Here is a 25880-nt window from a genome sequence, read left to right on the forward strand (position 1 = left end):
ACAACAGCGACAGAGGGATAAAAGCCGGTAGCGGCCATAGCTGTAATGGAGACTGTAATGGGTTCACCCAGCAGCGAGCGCGAGGTCCGTGCTGTGCAACGCACGAGGCCACCACGTGCTCGCTTGTGGGAGTGAAGCCCGGTCCGGAAACGCCAGCGGTGGATGTTGCCAATCCCGCGGACGGATAAAGTTTAGGCAGGTAAACGGATTTGGACTGGATGGGTTCTCCACGCGGGCGTGTGTTTTAAGCTCCAACGGGCAGAGTAGGTGTTCGCGTGCGGAACCCCTCGAGACATGGGGCTTGGTTTTTTATGCGCCGGGTGACGTCATGGCTGCGTGTATGGTTGGAATCCGGCAGGAGGGTGAATCCCTGCCGGATGGTACCGTCCAAGAGGGACGAGGGACATGAACAGCTGCCATGACGTCACGCCAAAGGTGCGCAGCTGTGAATTGCCGCATTGGTGCGCAGGTTGCGAGTTGCCGCGCTGGTGCTGCGCATTAAAAAAAAACAAAAAAAAAACAAGCCTCGCTTTCGGGTGAACAGGATTCATGGGCAAGGGGTGGAAGACCCCCCTGGCCTGGGCACAGGATGAAACTAGTTAGGGGGAAGGGTTAGCTGAGCGAGACCGGCTTCATGGGGCTGGGGTAAGTCCTCATGGGGCCCATGGAATGGATTAGTTAGAGGGATTTAGATGAGATTAAGGTTGTGAAATAAAATGATTTTTTGAGGACAGTGACAGACTTGTGGATGTGTAGAGGGGACGTAGCTTAGCTATGTAGTGTTAAATAGAACGTGCTGTATTTTAAGGGACGACGTGGGAGCACGAGTTGGTTAGGGGATTTAGTGAGCAGGATGGCAGAGTTCAGCGGTGTGTGTGTTGAAGAGTTGGTGAGTTGAGAAGTATGAAGTGGAAACATGTGCTTGGTGAGTGAGTGAGGCCAGCGGGTCTGTGTGAGTGGAGCAAATGTGGAATGCATGGTGCGATGAGTGATTGGGGGGAGGAGTGATTCCCGCCCAAGAGACCCCGGGGTCAGTGTAGAGTGAGTTAGCTGGGTTAGTTAAATTGACAAAATGGAGGTCGTTTTGCTGTTGGTGGGAAAGTAGGCTCTATACCCGTTTAGAGGGGTGCAGGAGCCCTGTTGACGGGCTGGGAGCATGGCTGCGAAAGGTGAGTATCGCTGAGTGGGTACCCCGGGCACCGGGCTTGTCGGCCGTGGTCGGCCAAGGGCCCATGAGGGGCGGGATAGCGTATTGGGCACGGGTGCGCCCGCATGATGCGGGGGCCCGGGGCGCCGTTAGCCGCGTGGGCAGTGTTGTGGGCACGGGTGACCCTCGGAAAGGGGCCCGGGAAGCCAGCCTGCCATGTGAGCATTTCAGGGGAGTCGCCATAGAGGGCCACTCCCCGGTATTTAGGGAGCTGGTAGGCTCGGAGGCAGTGTAGTGCCCGGGGGTGCCATAGCTGGAGAATCGGCAGAGGGTCGTGCCTGCCAAGGGGAGCCACGCGTCCCAGCCATGAGACCGTGTGAGGGCACGGGAAGAAAATTGGGGGGCGAGGCTCGAAATTGCAAGGACACCAACACAGGCGACGGGAATCCTGGTTGCTAGAACCAATAGATTAAGTGAGAGACGCTTGTTGGAAGCTGCGGGGTAGTTTCAAGGTTAATGGTTAGGGTAGATTAGGAAGTGTACCCCTCCGCACCATCCATCCCTTCGCTCTCGTTGTGGGCCGCTGGACCCACTTTGGGTTAGATCGCTGAAATCTGCCAAGGCCATCTTGAGGCTTGAGTTGGGCCTCAACTCAGGATGCTAGCTCTCCCTCATTCCCCTCCAGGAAGGGAACATAGGGGTTGGGAGTAGGCTAGGGGAGATAGGTTAGCTGAGCAAGGACAGTAAAGGGGGTTAGGGGACGATTTATAGTGGGGAAGTAAAAAATAAAAACAAACAAAAAAATAAGTTGGGGCTAAATTGGGTTTTGACAAATTAAGGGAGTGGGTATGGACAGTGACAGGCAAAGGCGATAGGTTGGGAGGGAGACTGTTGGGTAGGTCCGAGCCCGCCTTCCGAGTGGCCAGCACCAACGCACTCCCTCCACCAACCTGCAATGCACGGCGAGAGGCCGGCCAACTTCGTCTGTGGCTGTGCTTCAAGGTCTGTGCCGGTCGGATCGTCCGCCGGCTGTGTTTGCCTGCAGCGGCCCTGTTCTGCCGGCTTTGTATGCCTGTTCACCTTTGCCATGCCATGCCCACTGTCCCTGTTCACCAGCCCCGTTCAATTTTGATTCCCCCCCCCCTTGTTCATTGCCATGTGTGCCAGGATCAACAAGCAACAGTTGGCTTGCTGCAGGGACTGCCCTGTAGGCAGCCACATCACGGGACCACATTGGCGGCCCGTGCAACGTTGTTTGCTGCGTCAGATCGTCGCGCGTGCTGCAGGGACTGCCCTGTAGGCAGCCACAGAAGGAGACTGCATTTGCGCAGCCCATGCGCCGTTGTATGCTGCACCCATTTAAAAGGGGGAGGCCTAGGACTGCGTGTGAGCAGCCGGCCATGTTCCCTGCCACCTGGATTGCTTGAGCCAGAGACTGCATGCGAGCAGCCTGGCTCCCTGCTAACTGCTTTCTCTTTGCAGAGTCCATTGATCCTGGGCCATGGTTTAGTGTAAAATTTGTAAGTAAAGGTTAAGTTGTACTGTAAATATGAGTGCGCCCCCGGCATGTCTGTCTCGCGCCGGCAATTTTATTTAAGTCGTCTGAGTGAGTGTGTTTGTTAGTTACTCAGCCCTCAGGTTATTTATTTTGGGGACACGAATACCATGAATGTCGCACTCAAGGATCCGAAGGTAAAACGTACTCGGGGAGAACTACACATGATGGCACACGAGAATTTGACGACTCGGGACGAGTCTGTAAAAAGGGGAGGGGGTAGTGTTACGGCTGTGGAAATTCGCATTACACCATGAAGGGCCCGAAGGTGAGATATCTCTAAGTACATGTGTAGTTAGCCCAAAATCCGTTGTCTAGAGGGAATTTATGTTATTCATTCGGGCTGCGACGCTTTAAGTTAGGCGTTTTTCTGTTCTATCTATATTTTGAACCAACCACATCTCAACCGCCATCAAACAACAACCACCAACCAAAATGCGCTTCACAACAACGACAACCACACCTGCCTCTCAACAACCACGCCATCCTCACCACTCCGCCAGCAACCGTCAACATCTCCACGAAGACCAAAGGGGAACAACAACTCCCACCCCGATTTCCCTGGTAAACAAGAATGATGGTTGGAACTCAACTCCCACCCCGATTTCCCTGGTAAACAAGAATGACGGTTGGAACTCAACTCCCACCCCGATTTCTCTAGTGGAATGTTCCCCCCCCACCCCCGCGTGTCGTGAAGGGAGGGGTGGGGTGCCGGGGAAATAAAAGGGCGCACGGAGGCACCGCTGAGAAGTCAGGTCAGAGGAAGTGAGGTCAGAGGAGGTCAGGTCAGGGCGGTCGGTGAGAGTGTCAGTGTTAGTCGGCGGTTCATGGTCTTCTGCCCGTCTGGGTCTTGGAGAAGCGGTCCGTAGAGCGACCCGCTCGTTGGAGCTTGCAGTCGGTGGAGAGTCCGGACGTCGTGGAGGGGACGCGGACTGGAGGCGCCGCTCTGCCAGCTGTGTCGCGCGGACCTGCGCGTTCGTACAAGGAGCGCCGGAGAGAGCTCGCCCACCATCGCACCGCGAGGGTGCAGGTAACCTGCAACCGTCTCGTGGGACTCGTTCGGTCTGCCAAGTCCCACGCCATAAAGGCCCACGGGCCCCGTCTGCCCCCTTGTCTATGAGGGTGGCCTTTTCTTTTGCTTTCGAATGAATGTTGTTGGCGCCGTCTGTAAAGTAGAACTGTATAAGTGTTGCCATGTGTACGCGTATTCGGTAGTAACTCTGCGTCATTGTTTCTTTTGTTTTAACTGCTCAAGAACAACTAAAGGAGAAAGCAAGGTTGAAGTATGCGGAGATCGTGAAAGAACGACAAATGAAACAGGAAAAGGAAGTCAACCAATTGAAAGAAACGATGCGATTGGAGAATGAAGAACATGAGAGACAGTGGGATAGAAAACAAAAAGAAAACGAATTTGAAATTAACCAACTAAAGGAGAGAGCAAAGTTGGAGTACACGGAGATGGAAAAACTCCGGAAAGATAACGAACAACTCAAAAGGCTCAGAGAGGAAGAACGACTCGAATGGAAAGGAAAATGGAGCCAGGAAGTAGAACAGCACAATAATATGGGATGTGTGACATCACCACAGGGAGGAATGTTAGTGGTGTGGGACTCGATTGACATCACTCGTCGGATGACACCACAATTAGAGCAAACCCTGGTGATTGAGACATTGAGGGAGCATACGGGGTTGTTGACGAGAGATACATTTTGAGCAGGTCCAGCATGTGGAGCTGACAGCCCCAGAGGAGTGTGGTGAATCAATGATGAGCAACCTGCTGGAGAGAAGCGACCGGACAGAGGTGACTCTGGAACGAAGCAGGTACGTGGGTACATGCATACATGGTGCGGACGATGAGCTTAAGGTAGAAATTTAATTTTATGTTAATGAAGAGACTCCGCCCGATGGGTGCACGTATGCGTGACCCCTGAATGTGTGTGTGGAATGCCTGTGAATGAATGCTGTGAGCCCACACTCCAGATTACAGCACCGGTATGTGCTGCCTAGGCCGAAACGTGTGTTGGTACTCACGTGGCATTCGGGAATGTAGCCCTGGAGTGCGAGGCGGTTAGTCAGTGCACCGGCAAGGTTGAAGGTGTGGAATGTCAACACATAACCTTGGAATGTGTGAAGCCTGCTGAGTGTGGGAGTTCTGAGCGTGGAATGAGTGGTGACATGGGAAATAGATTAAAGGTGCCAGGGGAAATAGAAATGCCACCAGGACAGAACTTGAGCCAGGAGACAAAAACCCTAATGGACAACTCCACATGGGTTCTTACAGAGTTAGAGGTGCTGCATCCAGGAGCAAGCTTTAGAAATTGGATTTCAATTTCTCTATCAGCCTCACAGAAACTTTGGGGTAGAGCGCAGATGAGTAGCAAATGGCACTGGCGTGTGTCACTTGGTCTTCAAACCTTTCTGGGCACACGAGGGGTTTGGCTAGCTGAGTGGGGTTTGTCTGTCTTCAAGGAGTTGTGGAGAAGAGGGGGAGGCTGCTCCCCAGATTGGGGTTTACCTGACTTCCGCAAACCCTGGAGAAAAGGATGGGGTAGACCACAACCCCCATTGAGGCGTGACCCCTTTGAGCCATGGCGGAAAGGCGGCGGGGTCATGTAATGGGTAATGAGGGATTCGTTCCCTCACTCCCCTTCCAATGAGCCAAAGAAGAAGGCCATATTGGGATGTAAGAAATTTTGATTGAAAATTGTACCGAAAGTGATTGCAAATTGAGAGATGACAGAAGGGATAAGAGTGGCACGAGTGGATATGGGTGATTATTGGAAAAAAGCAGTGGAGACATGAGAGGCAGAGCGTTAAACACACCTGAAACAAGTGGATGACAAAGAGTGGCTTGTTTGAGGAAGGATTGAAATGCCTGGTTAGAACCATGCAGAGGTCCATGGGGCTGGTGAAGAGATTTTGATGTTTCGTTTAAATTGTTGGAAATAAATGATTAGGGCAGTATGGAGGAGGCCAACGGACGACGGACGAAGAGACAAATTGTTTCGGGTTTGATGAAAAAGTGTACCAGTTAAATTTGATGACCAAGTGGGATCTGAGGGACTGGTACGTTTTTGTTTTCACATAAAAGTGAAAGGTGTTGGATGGTGTTGTGGACTGGATGTGTGGCACTGTAGAATGAATGACTAAAGTGTTTGGGTGAATGGCATGGTTGTGCGAATGAGGAGAGTTAGTGCGGACAACGTACCCTGTCGGTAGGAGTCTCTTAACCAAGTTAGTGTAGGTAAGAGAGACTTAGAGGATTTGACATGGATTCTGGTTGCTGTTCCATTGTGCAGGCCAAGGTATGGTGGTACTGGCTGGGAGTGTGACATGGTATTGGAATTTGGTGAGTCGGGAAATAGGGCACCAGGGCTTTGGGGGTTCCTGGCAGGTGAAGGCTGCCAGAGGTGCCAGGAGAGCACGGTAGGGTTCAGTGCCAGGACAGCACGGTCGGTTCAGTGCCAGGAGAGCACGGTAGCTTCAGTGCCAGGAGAGCATGGTAGGTTCAGTGCCAGGAGTGTGCTACTGTTTAATGAGTTATAGCACTTAGTTTGGTCATGATCATAACTTGGAAGTCAATCGGACTTGAAATGGCGTTATTATCGCAATTTGAAAGTTTTGACCCGACCACAGGAGACATTCGACCCCCGACCGCTAAGAAGGGTGTTGGTGTGACACCCCAATGAGACATGTGGTTGGATGCAAAATTTGAAGATGCACATTTTGGATTTGTTTTGAGTAGATATGACCATTTTAGTGGACGTTATTGTGAAAATAAGAATTTCGGTTTTTCGGTGACCTTGACCTTGACCTTTGATCTAGATTCACCACAAACGACAAGTGTCTAAGTTGAACCATGGCCGACATCTCTACCCAGTTTAGTCATGATCGCTGAAATGGTGTGGCTGGTACAGGGTAAACAAAGACACAAACAAACAGATAGACAGACAGACAGACAGACACAGAATGACACACACAACTGACCAACATAATTGCCGAAATCCGAAGGATTCCGGCAATTAACAAACAAACTAGAAGAAGACGTCGTGCAGAGCACGATACTTGCAAAATCCAAAAAAAAAATATGACCTCAAAAATAATTAATTGGTGGTTGAATTCAGTGACCTGATTTGCAAATCCTCTTCAAATTTCAAGTTATTCGGATGAAAATTGAGTATTTTAGAAATACAACCTTAGTTGTTGACCTTGGGCCTATGTTGACCTCAAAATAGTTGGCTAGTTGAATTCAGTGACCTGATATATATATATATATATATATATATATATATATATATATATATATATATATATATATATATATATATATATATATATATATCCTCTTTAAATTTCAAATCTATCTGATGAAAATTGAGGATTTTAGAAATATCGACTAAGTTGTTGACCTTTGGCCTATGTTGATCTTTTGACCTTTTAACCTCCAAAACAATAACCTTCTTCCGTTTGACAAACTCTACCATGTGGTAAAGTTTCGTGAAGATCGGTTTAAAATTGTGACCTCCAGGCGACAGACGGACCAACAGACAGACAGACAGACAGAAAAATCTTCGATTTTGCAAGTAACAAACAAGACAAACAAACAGATAGAAAGGGGTGAAAAGATAACCTCCTTCACCTTCGGTGGTGGAGATAACAAGATGAGAGCAACGATGCAGCACATACAGTTGAATAACAGAATGCAATCTTTGACCAAACTATAAATACAATAAAATAATTCATCATTTTTTTTTAAAAAGACTAAACATATTAGAAATATCCAAATTATATTCTAAAAATATTTAGAATTCAAAATACATTGTGCACAAAGTGAATGATGTCAATTCTGAGAAAGGAAATTTTTTGAAATGCCGGAATTGTCGCAATCAAGTACATATTTCAAGGATTTGAATTTAAAGAGAATGTACTTGACATTCAGGCAATTAAAATCCAATTCTGGGGTTCAAACAAACTCGTACCCTAAAAAAACTCACATGTAGTTATAAAATATTCCTTCTTCTCGCTGTTCGTTTCGAGCCAGTTAAACAGGTAAGGTCACAAGTTATGAGAAGTACAGTTTTATAGAATGCATTGTGTACTTTTGTGTTTGTTGAATATTCAATAAAATTTACAGACCGTGGATGCAGCCATGATCCTTTCTACACGACATGGATATATGACCTGTGATAGGCAGGTGTAAATACACTTTATTAATAGTTGCAACAAGTTTTTGTTCGGCATGATGTGACCCACGCTCTAAATCTGAGCATTTATTAAGTTTAATTGCGAGTACAGATTTACAAAGCAAAGTTGTATGAATTCACAAAACGAGGAAATTTCAAGTTCAGGCATTTGTTATAAGTGATGTATCGTTTGATATTCATCATACGAACAAAGAAATCTGTATGTAATGTGATTGTACTCGGCACTCACTCAGGCCATCCTCCTCTATTCCGAAATGTTTTCTTTTCTTTCAGATTTGCGTTCACCTCGATATTTATCCACTCCGAGGCAAGGTGAGCAGAAATCCACGAAATGGCAGTGTTGCATTGCTGTTATTACCTCCGCCACTATAGGTGGACGGAGATTATCTTTTGACCCGTCTACCTGACTGTGAGCAGGATATCTCAAAATGGTATGGACAGATTTCGACGAAACTAGGTGAACAGGTTGGGTGTGTGACAAGGACGAATTGATTCGATTTTGGTGAAGATCCGGATCTGGATATGAATACGAAAATTTTAAAAACTTATTCTTCACCATTGAGAGAGGGCCACAAACGATATATGGCACAATATCTCAAAAAGTTCTGGATGTATTCGGATGAAATTTGGTGGATGAGTTTGGGTGGTTTCAAGAACAGGCCAATTCGATTTTGGAGGTCCCAATCCAGATCCAGCTCATCAGTGGTATACAAAACGTAAACTGTTCAGCCTGGTGGAGGTATCCGCTCTACCGAGTACCATTGTAGTTTTACTGAGTGACATTTTGACAACAGGGTGACAAACATACCAACAATAATAACAACTGGCTTTTATGAAGGCAAAAATGAGCTGCTCGAGGATGTAGTGAGTATTGAGTGAGTTAGAAAGTAACTTGAAAGCCTCAGTTCAACATCTATAACTGGATATTTTATGTACATGTGTGTTGAAAGAAGTAGAAAAATTAATGAATGCACTCAATCTGAATCATTGTTCCCCTACCCCACTATGCAGCTTCGTGACACCACTAGCAAATTGCGAATTATTCCAGAGCTGGAATATTATCCTGACAGGTCACAAACCATATAACAGGATTCTACGAAAGCAGCACTGAACTATTGCAGGAGTTTTGAATTGGGTTGGTATACTGGGACCAAATGGCCTATTCTTTTTTTGATTTTTTTTGTATACCATGTTGAGGCTCGTGTAAGAGCGAACACACAGAAAATACATATATACAGGGTGAGTCAAAAGTAGCGCTCGATTTCTGTTTTTTTCGGCTGTCAGATTCTTTCTGGGAAGTCATGTTGTTAATAATTGTCTTGCGGATTATTAATTTTATCCCAGAAAGTGGATCGGCCACCGCCGTCCGATCGAGTGGCCGGCACGCTCCCCAGACCTTACACCTCCAGATTTCTTTCTTTGGGGGGCTCATGAAAGACCTTGTTTATCGTGAAAAGCCTCGTACCATTCAGGAATTGAAGGCTCAAATCACTGCAAAGTTTGAGGAAATTGATATCGAACTCTGCAGACGTGTGTGCTGCTCTGCGCCTGCTCGGCTGCAATTTTGCATCGATCACGAGGGAGGGCACTTTGAAAATTGCAAGTAAAACAGCTTGGTACAGTTCTGTAATAATTTTTTCTTGAATAAATGGTTAGATAAACACGTCATTCATTTATTTCTACCTTCTTGTACACTGTAATACAAATGGCAAACAAACAATCAACTGACAGAAATCGGGCGCTACTTCTGACTCACCCTGTATATAAAACAAGGCAGGAGACAAGAGGGGTGAGAGAGGGAAGCACAGATCACAAAATAGTGGGGAACAGAGACAATAGATCTGTGGAAGGGAGAGGGATAGGGTGGGGTACACGGGGTAAACAAGATGGACACTATCAGGACTTTCAGGAAGGAAAGCAGGGAATTTGAAGGAGGTGGGTTTGGGGTGGATGAACGGGGATAGAAAGAAAATCGAGGTTTTGGATGGGGGAAGATAAAAGATGGTGGTGAACGGCTATTTTGAAGACCTGGTGGGAAGAATGGGATTGAAGAGTGTGTGGGACTTTGTTCCAGAGGCGAGAAAAAAGAGGAATGAAAGAATAAAGGTGAGCAGTGATTCTTGATTTTTGTAGTTTTTCCAGAAGGGGTTTTTTGGTGGATCTTGATCGCCCTGCGGAAATATGGAGGGGACAGATCGCAGATAGTGCAGGGGAACAAGGCTGGAGAAGAGACGGTAGAAGACAGAAAGACCACTGATGTGCATCTGGTGAGAGAGAGAGTGAGATCGAAGGACTCAGCTTCATCGCGGGAGACACCAATGATCCTAAAAGTTTTGGTTTCAACAGCGTGAAGTCGAGCTAGGTGTATGGCAGGAGCACCAGCCCAGAGGGGAGAGCAGTACTCCATCAGACTGTGGATGAGAGCGTTGTACATGGTTAGAAGCTCAGATGTGCCAAGGAAGGACTTTGCATGACAGAGGATGTCCAGAAGGCGATTGGCTTTGGACGCCAGCTTGGAGATGTAGAAAGGTCGTGGCAGATAGTGAGGCCCAAACCCTTGAATGAAACGACATTTCAACAGGATTGTTGAGAAAGTATATGTGGGGTGGGGTGGGGGGGGATTTCCAGATGATCCTTTCAGAAAGACATCATGAGAATTTGAGATTTGTCAGGATTGAAAGATATATTCCAAGTGTTTGACCAGCTTGTGATTTTATTCAGATCTGCAGAGAGTGAAGAGGCTGCTGCTTGTCGATGAGAGGGATGACTGATGGTATGACAGAGGGCGAGTCATCAGCAAAGAGACAAAGAGGATTTTCCAGAGAGTCTGAGAGATCATTGATGAAAACCAGAAAAAGCACAAGGCCAAGAATACTGCCATGAGGAACTCCAGCCCGAATGGGAAGAGGAGATGAGAAAATTCCATTAAGAGCCATGCGTTGACTGCGACAGGAGAGGACGTCCGCGAGCCACGAGTGGAGATTGCTTTGGATACCATAAGAAGAGTTTGGTGAGCAGTGTGGGATGCCAGACCGTACCGAAAGCTCGTGATATGTCAAGGGAGATGGCTCTGATCTCATGTTTGACATTTAGGACTTCCATCCGTTGTTGGGAAAGCAGAACAGCAAGTCCAGGGTAGAGTGACCTGGTCTGAAACCAAATTGAGGATCGGAAATCAAGCCATTGGAGAAGAGGAAGGATTTGATGTCAGAAGCGATGATGGATTCCATAACCTTGCTGATGATTGGGAGAAGGATGATTGGTCTGTAGTTGCAGGGATCAGTTTTTGTACTTTTTTCATGCAGAGTAGTAATGTTTGCTGATTTCCAAGCAGATGGCAGATGATCTTCAGAAAATGAGAGGGTGAATAGAACAGAGAGAGGGGGTGAGAAAGGAATGTACAATGTGTTTCAAAAACGTTGTCGATTCTTCAACATTCTTCAAGCAAATGGAACATCAGGCTCTGCGTCCCCTCTGACAGATAGGCATACTCTATGATGCAATAGATTGTAGTCAGATCTTATTCCATTCGGATTTGAACCCGGAGTAGATAGAGTGAAGCACTATCAGTTGACCTATCCTGTCAGCCAGAGTGCAGTGCCTGTAGATAGAGAGTAAGGTGTGGGCAAGATTGGAAATTGAACTTCAACAGTCCTTGTCATAATTTCAGTGACTGGCATGTCCACAACAGAGGGCTCTCTGGATAATGGCATAGCTGGATTCAGTACAATGAATATGAAATATGTTCATTGTACCAAACAAAAGGACTGAGAAAGATATGGGGGTGAGAGGATCATCTTTACCCATCTTACCCTATAAAAAATCTTAACCCGACTCTATCACCCCACCTTACCCTTCCTCTTTTCCTGTTTGTTTATTCCGTTGCTTTTTGTGTCCACCCCCATTGTGCCACGCCAGTACTTTAGCTATTTATCCTCCGTCGCCTCACTCCTCCATGAGCCTAGATTCTGTACACTAAAATAGTTATGTAAATACAGGCGGGAACTGGATGAAGGGATGGGAGAGGAAACACATGGGTATTTAAGAGCCCTGTGATGATGAGGCATTGATTCCTCCACAGATATTAGAGGGAAATTAACTGGTTGCATATACTGCTTGAGGAGTTACATTTCATTATCCGTACAAGGACATAAGGTGAAAAATTAAATAATACTCAGTCAGACATACTTAATTCTCAATCATTACCTCCGAAACCGAAGGTGAAGGAGGTTATGATTTCACCCTTTTCTGTCTGTTTGTTTGTTTGTCTGCAGGATATCTTGAAAAGTTGAGACAGGTTGGTTGTGTGACAAAGGATGAACTGATAAGATTTTGGTGAAGATCCGGATCTGGATGCGACCACGAGAATTTTTAAAGTGATTCTTCACCATTGAGAGTTGGGGGCCAAAAACTATATATAGCACAATATCTCAAAAAGCTGTGGACAGATTCGGATGAATCTTGGTGGGCATGTTGGGTGTGAGACCACAACAAATTGTTTCGATTTTGGTGAAGATCCAAATCCGGATCTGGATGCAAGAATTATTTAATTTTAAAGTGATTCCTCACCATTGAAAGATAGGGCCAAAAATGTTATTCACATATATATATATATATATATATATATATATATATATATATATATATATATATATATATATATATATATGGCTGCAAAAGTAGGTATACAGTAATCAATCCTGGTATAATCCTTCCTGTATACCAACTTTTGCAGCCCCCTGTATATATATATATATATATATATATATATATATATATATATATATATATATATATATATATATATATATATATATATATATATATATATATATATATATATATATATTGTTGCGGGCCGGGGATGGGTGGCGAGAACGACCGCAAGGTGGGGGAAACTACGTCGTCTCCACCAGACTCCCCAGAATTGTAGGCTGTTGCTCGGATAACTCCGCGAGCCAGCGGGTCGTCGAACCGACCGTGGACGCCAATATCTCAACTGCATAGCATAGGGTTTATTTGTCTATAACCAATTTACCGAATTAACTACGTGATTTCAACTACCAGGGAAACCACGCCCTCAGCACATCTTGCTTGAACCGGGTTACTCTACCGACTGCGGTAGAGTTTCCAACCACCGACTACCAACTCCGGTTCGGGTGCAGCGGAGCGGAAACTGCCAAAGCCGTGCCGGCTGGAATGAACGGATTATCGGGGATGAAACCCCACTTATACTCAGACCCGGACCATGCTAGACCAATGTAAGAAGGTACAGAAACGGACTGGGAAAATTTCTAATAAATTTGTTAACAGTAAAATAAAGACAAAGGCAAGACTTGACGTAAATATGCAAGCAGGGAAATATTTACAATAAGCAAAAGCACTTAAACAATTCTACTTATAGATGGGCCCACACGCAGACACACACACACAAAAAGAAAAGAAACCCCAGAATCTTTATGTGACCCTCGCAGCCGTGAAGAGAGACAAACTGGGGGTCAGAGTTCGGTGGGTACCTGGTTGTCGGAGGGAAAGTGTGCTCTGTTGTGCGACACCTGCCAAAGGTCATCGGTTTGGTCCCAGTCACATGTGTGGGACTTGTGGCTCATGGCAGAGCTCGCGTGGCGAATAGTCGGGGTACACAGAACTCCTCTCCCGGTAACAGCCACCATGAAGAACGAACCAGACTACTCACAGCCACCGTGAACAAGAACAAGACTGCTCACAGCCACCATGAAAATGAACCAGACTGCTCACAGCCACCATGAAAACTCCTGGTCCAACCACCGTGAAAACTCCTCTCCACCGTACTCTTTGCTGAGGATGGCATCGTAACTTTTATGGACCTCCCTCAGTGGGGAGGGGCCTTGGCGAAACTGACATCACTGTTCGCCCTGATTGGACGGGGCTTCCATGGGTCTGCCCTTTCTGGGCGGGGTTTCGGCCATACCGGGATGCTCGCCCACTCCACACGTGCGGACTCGCCCAAAAAGGTACTTCACCAAGATTTTGCCTCGAAACAGCGAGTCGCCGGTTGGGCGGGTGAAGCGCTTGTTCGGTGGTGTTGTCAGTTTGTTTGTTGGATGGTCTTAGATGGTTTGTTGGATGTAAAGATTTAATAACCTACCTAAAAGGACATCGCAACGCACACCTTTGATTCACCCACTCGACAAAAAGGAAAGGGATCTGACTACACATGTACTTAACGGGATAACTGACTTTTGGGACCTTTATATTGAATGCAAATAGTTCCCAGATCCGTAACAATATATATATATATATATATATATATATATATATATATATATATATATATATATATATATATATATATATATCACGATATTTCAAAAATGTATTGGGCCCGATATGTTCTCGCGGATCACGCATTACGTGGTGGAGGGATGCGCTCGGACGAGTGCCTTTCTTGTTTAATTTGCTTTTGGTTGGTTTCAGTGCAAAACAAAACAGTGAAATCAACACAGTATCCTCCAATTTAACCTGGAATTACACCACCATGAGACAAGTATACCAACCAAATTACAAGATAATAACATCCACTGCAAAATATAGCTCACAGTCCTCCATTAAAGTGTTCTAAGACGTGTACATAATGGTCAGTGTGTGTTTGGGTGGAAATGAATGTGAGTTGTTGCCAAATCTGCTGCTTTGCAATGTCTGAGAGTTTGTGTGGCTCCTTAATCTGCTGCATTCTCCTTTTAAAAGGCTTTATAAGCTTATGTGGTGCAGATGTTCAACAAGATGCACACAGAGATACACAAAATAATGTTTGATGATTGTTGCTGGAGATCTGACGTCGCTTGATTCTTGCAGGCATTTCCTCGAAGAACATGATTATTTATATTGACCTACATGTCGAGTTAGTCTCTCCAAGATATTCGTGGATTGGCAATGTCAGTAGAAGACTATGATAAGAAATACAGTCACATTTATTGGTAGAATATATTGCAGACAACCTTCTTCGACATGATACACATTACTGGAAGAATTTAACAAAGGAAATTCGGCACTCATTGATAATTTCCATTGGGATGGCAAGATGCCTTGAAGCTGTCGAGCCTGGGTTCGATTCCCGACAGGCAGGGTGATTCATCAATGTGTGTGCCATCCTTTGGATGGATGTTAAACTGGCGTCGCATCTGCCGACATTAGTTGGTGGCCGTTAAAGATCCCACGGTGTCCTTCGCAAAGAGGACACGAGCTATCACCGGCACCATGAACAATTTCCAAATTCCTGCCCCAACCTCAGTCAAACACCAGGCCTGGCCAGCCGGTTCGTGAAAGACTTGGGCCAAGCTTCCCCGGCCAACCCCACAATAACATTGGAATAATTGTGGCCATTTACGAAGAAGAAAAAGAAGATTGAAAATTTCCATTAGAGCAACACAACGTTTGATGAGAGGTTCCAACAAGATTCGTCATACCAAGGAGATTAAAAAAAAAAAAAAAAACAATCGAAACTTGGTCGTAGCTATCTCGATACCCTCGTGGCCAAGTGAGTTGATAATGCCCGATTCTATTTGACATGTGACTCAAAGGGCATGATTGAATCAAAGCCTGGAAAAGAATGCTGATGATTTAATGAATAACTGTATAGTCAAACAGGCCACAAATGTCACCTTTACTCAAAACAGTACTTGCACAAATGTCAGCGAATATCAATCAGTACAAGTCTATGCAGCATTATGAATACAAAACGATGCACCAACACACCCTGCCGACTTTACCATGGTTAAAAAAAAAGAAAACAACATCAGTGTTAGATTGATGACTACCCTTTCAGTCAATATACACTAATAATAATCCAAAGCTGGTAAATATGCCGAGTGTATGATTCAATCAAGATAGACATCACATTTGTGTACTGTCCATCCAAAAGGTCCACCTCGCTAATCCTTATATCTTCTAACATCAGCCTCGAGAAGAAGACTCCAAAGAGTCCAAGCTACAGGTGTGATCTGTTCTATTACGAGGACATTTTCAAGCTGACTTGTAATTTCAACTTTGTTCAATGGGTCAAATCCTCTCACGACACTGTTTCGCATGCATGTAAAAATACAAGCCGAATCTATAGATAAACACGTGGAAAAAAAAAAATTCACAAACCAACCTTCACACGTCCATGATTATGACAAATTGATTCATAAACAACGAGATGAAGCAACAGGTAAACTTCAGCCCAAATATGTGCACAAACATTGAATTAAGTGCACTACATCAGCGCGAATTGATGCTTAAACATCAGCTCATGTGCCGACAAGAACATCAGTTTGAATTCAGGAATGAACATCCAAAATTCCCACACAAACATCAGCTCAGATAGCTGCACAAACAGCTTATATTCGAGCATGAATGTCATTTCCGATTCCAGCATGAACATCAGCTCAAATTCCCAGAAGAACATCAGTACTAATTCAACAATAAACATCGGAAATTACCACACAAACATGAGCTGAAATTCTGGCAGGAACATCAGCTCAAATAGATGCACAAACAGCTCATATTCCGGCGAGAACATCAGATCTCACATTCCGGCAAGAACATCGGCTCATATTCCAGAAAGAACATCAACTCGTATACCGGCAAGAACGTCAGCTAATATTCCATTCTGGCAAGAACATCGGCTCATATTCCAGAAAGAACAACAGCTCATATTCCGGCAAGAACATCAGCTCATAATCTGGCGTGAACATCAGGTCTCATATTCTGGCAAGAACATCAGCTCATATTCCGACAAGAATGTCAGCTCATGTTCTGGCAAGAATGTCAGCTCATAATCCACCAAGAACGTCAGCTCATATTCCAGCAAGAACATCAGCTCATATTCCGGCAAGAACATCAGCTCATAATCTGGCGTGAACATCAGGTCTCATATTCTGGCAAGAACATCAGCTCATATTCCGACAAGAATGTCAGCTCATGTTCCGGCAAGAATGTCAGCTCATAATCCACCAAGAACGTCAGCTCATATTCCAGCAAGAACATAAGCTCATAATCTGGCATGAACATAAGGTCTCATATTCTGGCAAGAACATCAGCTCATATTCCGGCAAGAACGTCAGCTCATATTCCAGCAAGAACATCAGCTCATGTTCCGGCAAGAATGTCAGCTCATGTTCCAGCAAGAATGTCAGCTCATATTCCAGCAAGAATGTCAGCTCATAATCCACCAAGAACGTCAGCTCATATTCCGGCAAGAACATCAGCTCATATTCCGGCAAGAATGTCAGCTCATGCTCCGGCAAGAATGTCAGCTCATGTTCCAGCAAGAATGTCAGCTCATGTTCCGGCTAGAATGTCAGCTCATGTTCCGGCAAGAATGTCAGCTCATGCTCCGGCAAGAATGTCAGCTCATGTTCCAGCAAGAACGTCAGCTCATAATCCACCAAGAACATCAGCTCATATTCTGGCAAAAACATCAGCTTACATTCCAGCAAGAACGTCAGGTCTCATATTCCGGCAAGACGCTCTCAAATCTTCACACAAACAGGTAAACTTCCTGCAAGAGTATCAGCTCAAATTCCCTCATGAATTTACAGTACCTATAGAAACTCGACACCCAGGGGCCACGGAACTCCAGGGGCCTCCATCTGGCCATCCCCCAGGCAGATGCCTGGCCCACCCCCATCTCCGTAAGATGCTGATCAACCTGCTGCATCTACGAGGCACGTGGTCGGCCCGTTGGGTTCCTCCACTCACGAGGCTCCCTCATTGAGAGAATCTGGTGAGCAGGATCAGCGTCAGGAAAATGAGTCACATGCCCATACAGCAGCAGGTGACACTCATGGACTACACAGGTAACAAATCTCATTTCCGTCTCTCTAAGCAACCGCTCATTGAACACAAAGTCCGACCAGCGATAGCCAAGGATTCTCCGAAGAAAAATGGTTCCGAAGGAGCTAAGTCTCCAACCCCGATCCCTGGTCAGAGTCAAAGTCACATCCGTGGAGCAAGATTGGAAGTACCAAGGACATAAAGACTCAGATACCTGCACAGGTACCAACAGCGCCACACTCCATGATCCAATTAATCCATGACTTCCCAAGCCCAACCCAGATGTCCATTGATCTCTGGCTCACAGCCAGCGGAGACATGAATATCACCGCCAAGGTAAGTGAATCTCTAACCTTAACAGCCTAACCACAAACAGGTAGAGACAAGAGAGCAGCATCCAAGATATCATTGAAAGCCTGGATCAAAGTAGTGACCCAGGAAACTTGTAATCCCAGCAGCTCAGACTCCTCATTCAGCACCTCAAGGGCCCCCCAAAAGATATCCAGAGTCTCTGCAAAAATAACTGCATCGTCTGCGAAATCAAGGTCAGAGATGTTGACATTCCCAAACGATGCACCGCAGCTCTGACATCCTCCCCAGAATCCAGTCCATACAAGTGCTGAAAAGTGTGGGGGGGCAGTACACACCCTGAACAAACTCCAGTAACAACTGAAAATAAGTCAGATATGGAATCACCACATCTCACAGCACTCTCAGTACAAGAGTATAGTTCAGACATCAGATTGATCAGTTTTAGTGCACCCCACGAAGACCAGAGGGCATCCCGATTCACTGAATTGAACGCTTTGCAAAGATCAACATAGGCTGCAAGCAGCCCCTGCCGAAACTCTCATCTGCATTCGGTGAGGTCCCGAAGAGCAAGGGTACGGTCAATTGTTGACCTCATTGGTGTAAAGCCTGAATACTCTGGGCACTGGTGCTCAAGCAGATGGTGGCGAACCCTATCAATAATTATCCGAGCAAAGACCTTGCCCGGCACTGAGAGCAGCGTCACCCCTCGGTAGTTGTTGCATTCCTGGCGATCACCCTTCCCTTTCCAGAGAGGGACAACAAGGCCCCTCCTCCAGTCAGTTGGAATGATGCCCTTGTTCAAAACAGCATAGAACTGCATGCGATGACATGAAAACAACATTCCCACCAGCCTTGAGAAGTTCAGCATGGATACCACAGATGCCAGGAGCTTTATCCCATTTCAACTGGTTCACCGCAGCCTGTGTTTCCACAAATGAAGGTGGGTCACAGTTGATTGGAGGTTCAGCAATAGAGTTGGTAACACTCCTGATATCCATCTCAACAGCTGGTGGGTCAGCCTGATACAGCCACTCAAAGTAACCGGCCCAGCAGGCCTTCACTTTGGACTCCTCTGTCAAGAGCCCACCACCCTTCACTCTAAATGCAGTACACGGAGGGACGGGTTTCGGAGGAACGCAATGCGTAAATTCCCATTTAAACAGTACTGGACGAGAATCACTGAATCGCAGGTGATGTTCTACCCCCTCACAGATTCCTCGCACACAGGCCTCCTTGTCCACCCTCAGCACATGTAGTGTTTTATGCCTCAACTCCCTGAACAACTCAGCTTTGCCATTAAGCCTGGCCCTGCCACTCTGGTCAATGGTATCCAGTGTCCGTTGAGAGACAAAATTATTCTTCGCCCAAAGCTGAGTTCCAAGAAATCCACCGGCAACATGAAGGATGGCGGCCTTGAAGGCAACTCCACAACTCTTCAGAATTCCCCAAAGCATCTCGACCCCCAAAATCTCCACTCATCCTGTTCGCAAACTCCTCATCGACCGTCGCATCCTTGAACTTGCCAACATCCAGCCTCGGCTGGGATGATACTATTCTCCTGGAATTAAGCTGTAACTTCAGAGTTGATAGAACAAGCCTGTGGTTGGTTTTGATGAACTGAGCACTCTGGGTAGACCCTGCAGTACTGGATCATCCTCCAGCAACCATCAACGAGCATGTGGTCATTCTCGTTTGCCAAAAAAAGTAACACCTGCAGCGTTGGAACACCAAGTCCAGCGATGAGCCCGTGGATGCTGAAACCATGAAACAGTCACCCTAAGTCCACAACTTCTTGCAAAGTCAAGGAACTTAGAGATGGTTGTGAGACGTGTCTGGAACTGTGAACCAGAATAGCACTATCAGTACCAGTCCATGCATTGAAATCTCCCAAGACTAGAAGAGCATCTCACTGGGGCACTGATCAACCAAGGACTTGAGCGTGACATAGAATGCCTCCTTCACAGTGAGATCACTCGCCTCAGTCGGAGCATATCCAGACACCAGGGAAATGACACCCAAGGAGTGATGAATCCTGAGTCTCATAATATGCTCGTTGACCAGTGTGACCTCAATTAACATTGGAGTCAGCTTATTGGACACAGCTAAAGCAACTCCTTGGGCATGGTAACCATCAGAGTGACCAGACCATTATTAGGTGTAACCACCCGCCATGATCTCGCCACTATCCGGTCTCCGAAACTCAGAGAGTGCTGCAATACCGATATTCAAATGCTGGAGCTCAGATGATAACAGAGACAGGTGATCATCTTATCTTCGGGATAGGACATTCCAGGCACCCACTCGAAGGGACAGCCTTAGGTTAACCCTAGGAGACTGCCGTCTGGTGGCCAACACCTCAGCACCACGCCGCTACACACCACTGCAATCTGACCCAGGAAGTTTACCCCGTGCTTTTCCTGGTATCATCAAGGAATGTGGGTTCCGAAGGCGTTGCCCCAATCCTGTCATCCGGTGACCTGCCCTGCGAAGGGCTGCAGCACAGGAGATGCTCCCACGGAGTTGGTTTTCAGTTTTCTTTGCATTTGTGGGTTTTGCAGAATGAAGTGTTTTTCAGTGGCCGGAGTGCAAATCCTTCCACCGACCTCTAACCCAAGTGTTGGAGGATGTCCGCAAACACAGTTGGGCATGACATATGGATGGCTGTTGGCTCACAAGGAGCTCCTGTACCCTTTGACAGGTTTTATTTTTTAATCCTGCTGGGTGTCCACATTCATACTCCCTCCTCGCCTTCTTGCCTCGTTGCTTCGAATTAAATTGCATTAAATCAGACCTTTTCCACCTTTATTTACACATTGTAACCCACAACTTTCAAATGAGAAAGAAATTATATGAATTTTTAAAAAATTCATTGAAAATACAAAACTAGAATATCTTGGTTGGCTCAGTGTTCATCCCTCTGAGTTAATACTTGGTGGAAGCACCTGTGACAGCAATTACAGCTTTGATTCTGTTGGGATAGGTCTCTACCAACTTTGCACACCTTCATTTGGCAATATTTGCCCATTCTTCAGGACGAAACTGTTCAAGCTCAGTCGAGTTGCATGGGGAGTGTTGATGGACAGCAATCTTCAAGTCATGCCACAGATTTTTCAGTTGGATTTAGGTTGGGGCTCCAACTGGGCCACTCAAGGACAATTATCTTTTTATTCCTTAGCCACTCCAGTGGAGCTTTGGCTGTGTGCTTTGGGTCGTTGTCATGCTGAAAGGTGAACTTCCCTCTCAGTTTCAGCTTTCTTGCAGAGGGCAGCAGGTTTTCCTCTATGATTTTTCTGTATTTTGCTCCATTCATTTTCCCTTATATCCTGACAAGTGCCCCAGTCCCTGCTGAAGAGAACCATCCCCATAACATGATGCTGCCACCACCATGCTTCACAGTGGGGATGGTGTTCTTTGGGTTCATGTACTGTGTTGGGTTTGCACCAAATGTAACGTTTCACATTTAGGCCAAAAAGTTCCACCTTAGTTTCGTCAGACCACAAAACGTTTTGCCACATGGCTTCAGAATCTCTGGAGTGTTTATTTGCATTCCTCAAACAGGACTCAAGTTGGGCTTTTTTGAGTAATGTCCTCCTTCTTTCCACCCAACCATACAGGCCAGACATGTGGAGTGCTCTGGATATTGTTGTCACATGCACACAGTCACCAGTCTTTGTCATAAAGGCATGTAGCTCTTTCAAAGTTGCAATTGGCCTCTTGGTGGCCTCTCTGATCAGTCTACTCCTTACTTGGTCATCCAGTTTGGAGGGACGGCCTGATCGAGGCAGGGTCTTGGATGTACCATAAGCCTTCCACTTCTTAATGATTCTTCTGACTGTGCTCCGAGGGATATTCAAGGTCTTTGAAATATTTTTATACCCATTCCCTGATCTGTACCTTTCCACAAATTTATACCAGAGGTCTTGAGAAAGCTCCTTGCTGCTCATGGTTAAATCTTTCCTGTGAAATTCACTACTCAGCAGAGGAAACCTACAGGAACAGTTGATTACCTCTGCCATCGAAGGTGAAGGAGGTTATGTTTTCACGTCTCTCTGTCTGTCTGTTTGTTTGTTTGTTTCTGTCCGTGTGTGTGTGCAGGATATCTCAAAAAGTTGTGGACGGTTCCGGATGGAATTTGGCGGGCAGGTTGGGTGTTTGACAAGGAAAAACTGATTCAATGTTGGTGAAGATCCCAATCCGGATACAGATCTGATAATTTTTTCAGTGATTCTTCACCATTGAGAGATAGAGTTTAACTAATATATAGCACGATATCTCAAAAAGTTGAGGACGGATTCGGATGAAACTTGGTGGACAGGTTGGGTGTGTGACCACGACGAATTGATTCAATGTTGGTGAAGATCTGAATCCGGATCTGGATACGATGCTAAGTAAAATTTTTAAGTGATTCTTCACCATTGAGAGATCAGCCCAAAAACGATATATAGCATGATATTTCAAAAATGTATTGGGCCCGATATGTTCTCGTGGATCAGGTATGATATGGCGGAGGTATGCGCTCCACCAAGTGCCCTTCTAGTAATATTCTGAAGGAATCAGAATCACTACAATTTAACACAGGTGGAGGCCAATATACTTGGCATGTGATTTTATAGGTGATTGGTTCCACCTGAGCTAATTTAAATTGCTGTTAGGGGGTAATTTGTTAGGGGGCAATTTAAATTGCACACAACTCATTACAAAGGGGCCGGGGGGGGGGGGGGTGGACACTTATCCAATCCAACCAATATATTCTAGTTTTGAATTTTTAATTAATTTTCTGAAATTTGTAGAATCTTTCATTTGGAAGATGTGAATTATGATGTGTAAATAAAGGTGGGAAAAGTCTGATTTAATGCAATTCAATTCCAGGCTATAAAGCAACAAAAGATGAAAATTTTGAAAGGAGGTGGAAAATTTCTCAAGGCACTGTATATACAAGTTGAGGTGAGAACATCAGCTCAATTTCCCACACAAATATGAGCTGAAATTCCTGCATGACCAAACAACTTGAATTAATGCAGGAACATCAGGTTAAATTAATACATGACTGCTCAAACTCACACACAACCATCATATCAAACTCATACACAACCATCAGATTCGCCGCCGCTACTTTTTTCTGGGCACATTTGAAAAACGTCCATGACGTCACAACCATCAGTCCGATGGACGTCAAATTTGGTGTTAGATGTCATTGAGGGCAGTCCAACAAAATGGAATGATAAACAATGAAAAAAAATCGAAAGTTCAAAAATGACGTCATCTTGTGACGTCATTTTGGCGCACTTCCAATGACGTCACTACCAATTGCGGACTACCATCCTGAAAGCTCTTATTTCACGGAACATTTTAACGTTGGTTTCATGTAAATAGCTCTATAAGATCTGAAGTTATGCCTACAAGTATATTTTGACCTTGAGTGTGACCTTGACCTTGACCATAGAGTTAATTTGCAAAACCTGTTCATAAATAAGCATATATTTTGGTACTGATCATAATGCCTGGATTTGGGACAATTTCCTTTACAAATTACATTGATATTTGAATATAAAATATCAGGACATTTTAGCCACAATTAAAAAACATTATGTTCAAACGTCAATGACGTCATAACGGTCAGACCGAACGACGTCAAATTTGGTGTGTGACGTCCTTAAGGTAAGTCCAACAAAATGGTATGATCAAAACTGATGAGGTCGAAAATTGAAAATTTACGTCATTTTGACGCACTTCTGATGACGTCACGTCAAATCTGACACCACGAACCCGAAAGGTATTTAGTCATGGAACAATATGGCGTTGGTTGCATGTCGATAGCTGTCTTATGAAGGAAGTTATGCTCAAAAGTTTGTTTTTGACCTTTTCATGACCTTGACCTTGACCTTTGACCAGATCGCTCCCAAAATCTAATCAAATCGTCCTTGGATAATCACGAATCATCCCACCAATTTTCATGCAATTCGGTTTAATACTTTCTGAGTTATGCGAATAACAAAAAACACACATATTCACAAATAAATAAATACACAGCGACCAAAACATAACCTTTCGCAGAATGCGAAGGTAAACATCAGATCAAACTCATACACAACCATCAGATCACTCATACACAACCATCAGATCAAAATCATGCATAAACATCAGATCAAACTCATACAAAAACATCAGATCAAACTCATACACAAGCATCAGATCAAACTCATACAAACCATCAGATCACTCATACACAACCATCAGATCAAAATCATGCACAAACATCAGATCAAACTCGTACACAAACATCAGATCAAACTCGTACACAAACATCAGATCAAACTCATGCACAACCATCAGATCAAACTCATACACAAACATCACATCAAACTCATACACAAACATCAGATCAAAATCATGCATAAACATCAGATCAAACTCATACACAAACATCAGATCAAACTCACACACAAACATCAGATCAAACTCGTACACAAACATCAGATCAAACTCGTACACAAACATCAGATCAAACTCATACACAAACATCAAATCAAACTCATACACAAACATCAGATCAAACTCATACACAAACATCAGATCAAAGTCATACACAAACATCAGATCGAACTCATGCACAACCATCAGATCAAACTCATACACAAACATCAGATCAAACACATACACAAACAACAGATCAAACTCATGCAAAAACATCAGATCAAACTCATGCACAAACATCAGATCAAACTCATGCAAAAACATCAGGTCAAGCTCATAGAAAAACATAAGATAAAACTCATGCATAAACATCAGATCAAACTCATGCACAAACATCAGATCAAACTCATACACAAACATCAGATCAAACTCATGCAAAAACATCAGATCAAAGTCAAAAACAAACATCAGATCAAACTCATACACAAACATCAGATCAAACTCATGCATGAACATCAGATCAAACTCATGTGTAAACATCAGATCAAACTCATGCGTGAACATCAGATCAAGCTCATGCGTGAACATCAGATCAAATTCATGCAAAAACATCAGGTCAAGCTCATGGAAAAACATCAGATAAAACTCATGCAAAAACATCAGATCCAGGTCAACCTCATGCAAAAACATCAGATCAAACTCATACACAAACATCAGATCAAACTCAGGCAAAAACATCAGATCAAACTCCTCCAAAAACAACAGATCAAACTCATATACATGCATCAGATCAAAGTCAAATACAAATATCAGCTCAAACTCATACACGAACATCAGATGAAACTCATACACAAACATCAGATCAAACTCATACACAACCATCAGATCAAAATCATACAAAAACATCAGATCAAACTCATACAAAAACATCAGATCAAACTCATACACAAACATCAGATCAAACTCATGCACAACCATCAGATCAAACTCATGCACAACCATCAGATCAAACTCATGCACAAACATCACATCAAACTCATACACAAACATCAGATCAAAATCATGCATAAACATCAGATCAAACTCATACACAAACATCAGATCAAACTCACACACAAACATCAGATCAAACTCGTACACAAACATCAGATCAAACTCGTACACAAACATCAGATCAAACTCATACACAAACATCAAATCAAACTCATACACAAACATCAGATCAAACTCATACACAAACATCAGATCAAAGTCATACACAAACATCAGATCGAACTCATGCACAACCATCAGATCAAACTCATACACAAACATCAGATCAAACTCATACACAAACAACAGATCAAACTCATGCAAAAACATCAGATCAAACTCATGCACAAACATCAGATCAAACTCATGCAAAAACATCAGGTCAAGCTCATAGAAAAACATTAGATAAAACTCATGCATA

This window comes from Eptatretus burgeri, chromosome 2 (assembly GCF_056783735.1).
Source record: "Eptatretus burgeri isolate ZD-2024b chromosome 2, Ebu_testis_v1, whole genome shotgun sequence".
Lineage (NCBI taxonomy): Eukaryota > Metazoa > Chordata > Myxini > Myxiniformes > Myxinidae > Eptatretus > Eptatretus burgeri.